At 41.0% G+C, this 9722-nt stretch overlaps 1 long non-coding RNA gene across 1 annotated transcript; it reads right to left on the reverse strand.

Annotated features, from left to right (window-relative positions):
- Nucleotides 1-3867: 3867 nt before the first annotated feature.
- LOC126075102 (uncharacterized) lies at nt 3868-9073 on the reverse strand. The gene is made up of 3 exons (XR_007517115.1): nt 8479-9073; nt 5751-5875; nt 3868-4974 (listed from the first exon to the last, which is right to left on the reverse strand). It is a non-coding gene; the product is annotated as an uncharacterized LOC126075102 (long non-coding RNA).
- Between the last annotated feature and the right edge of the window lie 649 nt (nt 9074-9722).

Here is a 9722-nt window from a genome sequence, read left to right on the forward strand (position 1 = left end):
ATGGCTGTGAAAATGAGATAGGCACCTCTCTTTGTAGGCATCCTCCCTCTCTGCATGTGCTTCCTGGAGCGCCTTGCCCCCTGCCAGAGGGAATCAAGGGGGACTCACAGCTCTCTCTGAGGTCCAGCAATTCCCACAAAGGGAGGTCTGAGAGGATGTCCAACCCCCAACTATTCTCAGATTTCTTTTGAATATGTGGTTATCCTTGCCTCTCCACTTTGGGCCATGGCAGGCAATTCCTGTGCTACAAAAAGTGTCTCTGTCAACACCCTGTATACCACAGACAAAAAAGTGCATTTGGGGATGAGGGAGCTTTCTTAGTGAGAAGCTTGTCTTTTCCCTTGCACTTGTAGTGTAACGAGTGACAGAAGGCTATACCAGATCAGCATGTGAACATCATGCGGCTCTGCTGGTTATTAGCACCCTTTCCTGTCGGCGGGACGGGGCTGCAATTCTGGACCCCTCTACCACAGTCTTGCTCAGGCCTAGCCAAGATAAGAAGCACATAGCACTCACACACTGTCAAAGTGGCTGCTCAGTACGCCATAGTCATAGTTCCAACTAGACAAGAGCAGTTAACAGGCAAGAACATGCCATGTCCATGCAGCACCTTTGGGGTGGACACCAGAGCTCACTCTTAGTGGGCAGGGGCCTTCGGTCACCTTAGTTTGCTCAGCAGGCTAATGATAATGTGCCTTTCACTTACAGTTGCTTTGGGGTGCAAGGGCTTCCACTTCTCTCAGAGAAGACCTAACAGGACATTTGGGAGCAGACACTGACCCTTCCTCCTCACAGGCTACAACTGCCTGGATGCTGTGGAGGGTGTGACCACATCTACTGGGGGCCCGAGGAGACAGGGATCAAAGAGCTGGCCTCGTTCATCGTGAGGTTTAAAGTTGTGAAACTCTGTGCTGGCCTGAGGGCCCCACATGCAGTAATGACCTGGACTCAAGCATTCTAGTTGCTGAGACATCTGCTCCACCTTTAGAAAACTTCGCTTTCTTGCTAGAGATGAATCATGAGGGCCAACAGAGCAGATCAAATCTCTTTCCTCATAACAGCCCTTCACAAAACAGGATGGCCCGTTATCCTGTCTAGTGGGAGCCTTCTCTATTCCAAATTTAGCATTTTAACCTCTTCAGGAGTGGGGCAGAGGGAATGAATGAAAAAAAATTCAAGTGAAAAGGTGGCCAAACTTGTATATTCCACCTTTTACCGTTTCCATCTGCTTTGAGTACCTCATCTACCAACTCTCTTTCTCATGCATGTCTCTAAGGCTTGAGGAAAATTCCTTAACTACCATAGAAGTCACGTGGAATGAGACACTGAATGGACTGACATAAGTTTCTGGGGGTAACAATTGTCCTACACCTCACTCTTCTATCACCAGAGAAGCGCCGCCACCTTTGAATGGGTGTGAGTGAACAGGAACTCTCTCTCATATCCTGCTCTTCAAAGGGTGACCATCAAAAAGGAACCTCCAGATGTTGACTGAGCAGAGCAGAACAAGGAGCTTTCTCTAGCTACTACACTTCCACCATGGCTGCTAAAATAATGGGTAAAGTGCTGTGTAACAGGGTGCCTGTTTTGGAAGGCACATGACTGGAATCTAATGGAAAGTGTTGCAATGGGTATAATTTTCTTCTACATCTTTATTCAAATGATGTTATTCTTTTAACTAGACATTTAAAGTTAACTGCATATCTGTACCACTGTTATGTCATTATTAGTAATTACAATTTCTTGTTTAATTTCCATTCAAGATAGGAGTTGCCTGTAAAAAAATACTTTGATAGAGGCAGTATTCTATATTTAGTGAAAGAGATGTTATCTATAAATTACAGGGAAATGATTACATCAAGGTCTGTTGGCGAGATAAACCACAAGAAAGAAATTAAGAGTTCAAGAAGAACAACATCCTAAAAGTGGCTAAGAACCTAAGTTAGTTGACTGGCATCTGATTATTCCTTCACCCACAAGTATCCCCCAAGCAAACACGTAATACGGCATTTGTGCCCTTCAGGATTTAAAGGAACAGCAATAGCATTATAACAACTTCCTCTACATCCTGAGAAAATGATCATCTTCTTTATCAGATTGTTATGTATCTAAACCACAAAACCACCAGGGTAATTGGGTGTGCTTTTAGGAAGGACAAGAAACAGAGCATGAATGTTCCTTTGGCTTGCATAAAACTTGGAGTTGGGAGAGAACTTATTGTCCACCAGTTTCATAAAGGAGGAAACTGAGACACAGAGAGGTAAAGGAACCTGCCCAGGACCAAATGGTGGACTGAGTTGACACTACACCAGGCTTTCGGCTGCTCTGTTGGATTCTTCCTTTTAAATAAAATGATCTCTCACTCAGCTTCTCCTAGCAATGAACACTGTCCAATAATAAAAACACAATGTGACCATAGATGTGTAAACCATGTGTGTAATTTTAAATCTAAAAAAAGAAACAGGTGGAATTAATTTTAATAATTAATGTGTTTAATCCAATATATCCAATATTACCCTTTGAAGATGTATAGTAAACAATATAAATAGATCATTAATGAGCCATTTTACATTCCTTTTTTATACTATGTCTTTGAAATACAGTGTGCATTATCAGCATGTCTCAGTTCAGACCAGCTGCATGTCAAGTGCTCAGTAGTCACATGTGGCAGGTATATTGGACTGTGAAGATATAGATAGTCTTAGATCAGGAGTCATGAGCACTGAGCTCTAATTCTGGCTTTACACATGTGACTTTAGACAATATACTAACCTCCTTGAGCTCATTTTCCCAAGTGTAAAATAAGGATATGAATATCTACTCCATAGCATTGTTGGGAAAACAACACAATCCTATAAAATCCAAGACGTCCTTAAATCACTTCCTTGGTGCCTGGCACACTGTAGCATGCCTAAGTCTATTATCATTATTTGTTGTTGTTACCACCAAATTGGTTCTGACGCATGGCAACCTTATGTATAACAGAACAAAACGTTGCCTATTCATATGCCATCCTTATCATCATTTGTATGAGTCCATTGTTGTGGTTATTATGTCAACCTATCTCATTAGGGTTTCCCTCATTTTTGCTTACCCTCTACTTTACCAACTGTGATGTCCTTTTCTAGCAACTGGTCTTTCCTGATAACCTGTCCAAAGTAAGCAAGCCCAAGTCTCACCATCTTTGCTTCTAACAAGCATTCCGATTGTGTTTTTCTGAGACTAATTTGTTCTTTCTTCTGGCAGTCCACAGTATATTCAGTATTCTTCACTAACATCACATTTTGAATGCATCAATCTTCTTCTGCCTTCCTTTTTCATTGTCCAACATTTGGGGTGATTGAAAAGACCATGGCTTAGGCGAGGCACATCTTAGATATCAAAGTGACATCTTTGCTTTTTAACACTTTAAAGAGGTCTTTTGCAGCAGATTTGCCCAATGCAATATGTCATTTGATTTCTTTGTGGACATTGATTGTTGATCCAAGTACAATGAAATTGCTGACAACGTGAATTTTTTATCCATTTATCATGTTGTTTCAGTCCAGCTGTGAGGATTTTTGTTTTCTTCTCGTTCAGGTGTAATCCATTCTGAAGGCTGTAGTCTTGACTGTCATCAGTAAGTACTTCAATTCATCTTCATTTTTGGCAAGCAAGGTTGTGTCATTTACATATTGCAGGTTGTTAATGAGTCTTCTTTCAATACTGATGCCATGTTCTTCATATAGTCCAGCTTCTTGGATTATTTGTTCAGTATACAGATTGAATAAATAAGGTGAAAAAATACAACCTTGCCGTATACCTTTTCTAATTTTAAACCAGTTATTATTATTAGGAGGAGTGGTTTTATGGGTAAAATTCTTTCCAGAGATTCTGGGAATATGTATTTTTGCTAATTCAGGACTATACTCTGTTGAGATCTTTAGCAGTCAATTTAAAACAATATGTGTTGAAAACATCCTCTGTTCCAGACACTGGGCTTAGATATAGGTGTTTGATAGTTAAAAAGACACATTCCTTGGCTTCTATTTGATTACAGTCAGCAACATTGTTAACCTGAACTGTACCCCTTCCTAAAAGCATTTTATTGCCATCTTCCAGAAAGTTGTAGTAATGCATATATATATATATATACACACAGCAGCTATGATGTGGATGGTTCCCCAGTGTTGTTCAGTGTAAAACCTGTGCAACAGTGTGCAGTGGCCCTGCTTTACCATTAGCCCACTGAGAGATGTATTTGAGGTACCACCTCCACCCTCCCCATGCCCATCATGACTCTTCCATGATCCTGTTATTACTAAATAGTATCTGTTGATGCTCTCCTATGGCTGTAGGGACTGGGAATGCCCCACTGGTACCATGTGGGTCATGTAAAGATGAGACGCTGAGTAAAGCATTGTAACTCTCCTGGGGCAATGCTTATACCAGGAAATGATTCTCCTCTCCAATATAATTGTCCCTGCGATTTTAAAGAACTAAGAAACACACTCTGTACTGACCTACTAGCAGCAGGGCTTCAGCAGAATTGTTTTCTTTTTTTGCCTAGATCCACATGGAAACATGCATTTTAAAGATGGCTGACTCCTGGTTGGACTCCATTGGTTTCAAAGTCATAGCATGTTCGTTAGACATATAAGTTAAACCAGTCTTAGATTCTTGTAGAGATGTCACCACTGTTTATTTCCATACGAGTCTTTCCTAGGAGTTATAAAATATCATTACCAAAGCAGCCAGGGCAGATATGGAAGTATCAGTACAGAAATTTATGTCCCGCCTACAGGGCAGCTTAGTGGGAGAAAAGAGAGTTGCGGAGAATTCCTCTGCCTTTAGCATTCAGGCAGTCAGGGTCAAATCCAGTAGCTACCTCAAACCACAGACTCACAGAAACAGTCAAGCCTTTGCAGAGAACTGAGAGGAGACAGTTCGGTGTGACCACATCCACTAGAGGTTACACTCGCATCCCAGCCAACCCTGCAGATAAAGAGAGACCACAGGAGCAAGGTCAGAGTTACCAAACCACAGACTAGACCCAGCCGTGCCAAATTTATGGGAGTTATTAAAAGGTATGGGCTTGCTATGGAAAACAGTTTGTTTCTCAGGAAGTTAAAAGTAGAGCTACCATATGACCCAGGAATTTCACTATTACATACATATCCAGAAGACTTGAAAGCAGCAATGTGAACATGTACACCAATGTTCTTTGCAGCACTATTCACAATAACCAAAAGTTGGAAACAACACAAATACCCATCAACAAATGAATAGATAAACAAAATGTGGTAAATACATACCATGAAACATAACTCTGCTATACAGAGAAATGAAGGCCTGTTACATGCCAGAACATGGAGCCTTGAAAACATTATGCTGAATAAAGTAAGTCAATTGCAAAAGGACAAACATTGTATGACCTCACTAATATAAAGTACCTAGAATAGGCAAACATATGGAGATCACAGTTTAATAAATGTTTACCAGGGACAGGAGGGAGGAGGAGTAGGGGAATTATTGTTTAGGAAGCACTGAGTTTTTTTTATGGGGATGGGGAATTTGGCAAAGGATATTGGTGATGATAGGGTAACGTGATTAATGTGATTGATCTCACTGAATTGTATACGTGAAAAATGTTGAATTGGCAAATGTCATTTATCTATATTTTTAGAATGATAAGAAAAACTAAAACAAAACAAAACAAAAATCTAAAAACTGGGCATACAGCAATAAAGAAATACAGGCATTGTTCTTACCACTAAAAAAAGGTATGGTCTTGAAGAGCTAGATCTTTAAAATTTGTGGCAATCTCCATTTTCATCGTATTTTTCCAGAAAGTCCATTTTTATTCTACCTTTCCAGCCATATTGTTTTTGGATAACTACACAAATAAGTAGGTGAACAAAAACATTAGTGAGGGTTATGTACATCAACTTCAGGATCATGGTTAAATCTTTTAGGTATTAATGGTGAGTGTTACATTATTATCTATATGTTTGAAATATTTCATTAGAGAAGAAACCTCCACTAAAGATGACATACAGATGACAAATAAGCATATGGAAAGATGTTCAATATCATCTGCATTAGGAAAATTCAAATTCAAACTACAAAGTGCTATCGCTACATAGCTGTTAAACCAAACCCACTGCCCTCGAGTTGATTGTGACTCATAGCGATTCCATAGGGTTTCCAAGGCTATAGATCTCTATGGAAGCAGACTGCCACATCTTTCTCCCATGGAGCCACTGGTGGTTTTGAATCACTACTCTTTCAGTTAGCAGTCCAGCACTTTAACCACTGCACCACGAGGGCTCCTTACCTATTAGAACGACATACCTATTAAACAATGACTTAAATAGATAGAAAAAAAACAACAAAACAACCTGACAATACCAAGTGTTGACAAGTATGTGCCATAATCAAATCCCTCATAAGTTGCTGATGAGAATGCAAAATGGTACAGCCACTTTTGAAAACAGTTTGGCAGTTTCTTACAAAGAAAAATGTATGCCTACCACACGACCTAGCAATCCCACTGCTAGATATTTACCCAAGAAAAGAGAAAACTCACCTTCACATAAATGTGAGTTAATCTCAAATGCATTACACTACATGAAAGAAGCCAGATGCAAAATCCTACCCACTGTATGATTCCATTTGTATGGCATTCTAAAAAAGGCAAAAAAAACTATAGGGGTGGAGAGGAGATCAGTGGCCTTTCCAGCCATATTTTTTGTGGACACCTACGTTAGAAAGTAAACAAAAACATTCAAGGGGTTTTTACACATCAACTTAAGGATCATGGTTAAATGTTTGAGATAATAGTGTATGACAGAGGGCTTGAAGGCATTGTCTACAAAGGGGCAGCTTAAAACCGTTTGGGGAAAGGATGGAACTGTTCAGCGTCTCAGTTTTGTGGTGGTTGCGCAACTCTATGCATTTGTCAAAACTCATAGAACGCTACACCATAAAAGAGTGAATTTTACAGTATGCAAAAATTTTTTTTAAATCCTCTTCAAACATAGGCATTTCTGTTGATTTCTGATCTTTAAAAAATCCTTCTCCCTTCTAAAGAATGTCATAGAATTCTATTTCTGTAATACATGATGCTCCTGGAAAAGCAAACCTAATTTTAAAAAGAAAAACATAAGAAGTAAAGAAGCTGGCATCATTGGTATTTTTTAGAGATCCCAACATTACAGGGTCACAAACACTCAGAAGGTGAAGCAGGGTTCCAGGTAGGCCATGGAAGACCAGCTTCAAATCGCAGGAGGCAAGTGTTAGAAGTACCTCTGGGGTCAAACTCTAGTTTGTTTCTTCCTAGACAAGGGATTAAGTTCACCTTCAAGTAGCATAAGGGCTAGAAATCTGTTCTTCTGGGCCACGACTCTGCCAAGAATTGCACACAGGTGTTGTCCCTGGGGCATTTTCTCACTTTGCCAACATTGTGAACTACCTTACTTTCATGTATGTAAAATCTTGCTTTCTTTCATAGCTTCCTCTGCTGTGTGGGTAGACAGTTTAGGTTGATTTAGAAAGAGGGAGCCATAGTGCAAAGAGTAATTCAGGGTCATGATGGGAACCATAATGGTCTACAGATCTGTGGGGGCATGAGGCTGGGACGAGCTGGGGGGCATGACCAGGACAGGTTGTGGGGTATGGGCCTAGAACTGGCCGTGGATGGATAAGGCCAGGACTGTCTGTGGGGCAGGTGCCCCACAATGGGGCTTGGAGACTGAGTATTCCACTGAGGACCATTTCTGTATATGTCACCAAACTCTTTACAGCCAAAAATTTCTCGGTATTTCTCTCTTGCTTGACAAAGTTTTTAAAATACCAGGCACTGAAGCAATCTTCCCCAGTCTCAGGTGCCTTCAGCACCAAACCCATTGCCTTTGAGTTGATTCTGACCCAATAGCAACCCTAGAGGACAGAATAGAACAGCCCCACAGGGTTTCCAAGGAGTGGCTGGTGGATTTGAACTGCCGATCTTTTGGTTAGCAGCCGTATCACTTAGCCACTTCAGGAAAGGCAAATTCCCCTTGTGACTCCCTGAGAATCTTTGAACACACAGAGCCCCTGGTTTGAGGAAGCCATTGAGTCCCGTGAGCTACACAGACCTTCAGCATCCCTCCTCCACCCCAGTATTTAGAGCTGCTGGTGGGCTCTGCTGTGTCATTTCTTTGTTTTAATTTATTGTGGTAAAAACATACATAACAAAACATAGCTGTCTCAAAATTTTCTACTTGTACAATTCAGTGGCATGATTACTTTCTTCGAGATGTGCAACCATTCTTGATATCCTTTTTCAAATCAACCCACCACCATTAATGTAAACTAATGACCCCTGTCTTAGGCTGGGTTCTGTGGAGAAGTAAAACCAGTGAAGAGTATATACATGTAATATATATACACACACATATGTATGTGTGTAGAGAGAGAGAGAGAGAGAGAGATTTATCTCAAGGAAATGGCTCATACTGTTGTAGAGGCTGGCAAGTCCCAGGTCCATGGGTCAGGCATCAGGTGTCAGGTTGGAGGCTTCTACTGACTCACGCAGCTGCAGGGGCTGACAAACCCAAGAACCACAGGTCAGAGGGCAGACAGCCGGCTCACATTTGCGAAGGCTGATGAATTCAAGATCAGCAGGTAAGATGGCAGGTTGCTGGTCCAAGTCCCAAGAACTGGAGGTCAGATACTGATGAGGCAAATGCTGGATCCAGAGCAGAACAAAAGTCAGAGAGCTCTGCCAGGAAGATGCATATATTGGGTTCAGGTCACACCCCCAAAATAACTCTGTTTTAACTGATTGGCTACTCATAGCAGATCTCATCATGGAGGTGATTACTTTATATCAGATATTATCATGGAGGTGATTACATCAGTATATGACTGCCAAACTACATCATAACTGCCAATCCCCTGAGAATCATGGCCCAGCCAAGTTGACACACACAAGCTTAACCACCACAGTCCACCCCTTGTCGACTTGGCACCTGTACACATCTCCTTAAACCATACATGATTTCTGAATAAAGACAATTATAAAGTCATACTTGCACATAAGATACAACTAGCACACATACAACCGTAAATGCACTAGCCCTGTTTACATCTGATATTTTATACGTGAAGAAAACAAAAAATATTTGATGCACACATACAAGCAAGATAAATTCATGACAATTACAGTACTGGTTTCTGCAACTGGTCATGTGGTTGTAACTGGTATTTATAACTACCTTCTTCCACCACCCATTCTGTATTCCCTTTGCCTTAAGCAAGCACCTCAGCATGTCATTGTTCTTTGCCTGGTGGGGTGAACAAGCCTTCATACCTGAATGGTCTGGGCCGTTGGTAGTCATGTTGGAACTGGGTTGCTGTAGTTTTCCATTTACTTTTCACAGGGCATAGTAGTACTAAGAGATGCCCTAACGGATCTCCTGAACTAAAGACATACTCTTCTTTACCTCTATTATGAAATATCAATCTGATTTCTTCTTGGTAATCAGGATCAATGACACCAGCCAATATGGTAACTCCCTTCTTTGCCTGTTGATCCAGAGGGAAGAGGAACCCAAAGTTATCAGGTGACCTTCTTAACTTCCATTTCAATGGAATCAGTGATGTGTCTCCAGGTGGAAGCATTCCTCCCTTTGGAACTAAGACCTCTAGAACCACAGAGTATAGGGTCACCGGGACAGGGAGCAAAACTTTTGCTAGTG

This window comes from Elephas maximus, chromosome 1 (genome assembly GCF_024166365.1).
Source record: "Elephas maximus indicus isolate mEleMax1 chromosome 1, mEleMax1 primary haplotype, whole genome shotgun sequence".
Lineage (NCBI taxonomy): Eukaryota > Metazoa > Chordata > Mammalia > Proboscidea > Elephantidae > Elephas > Elephas maximus.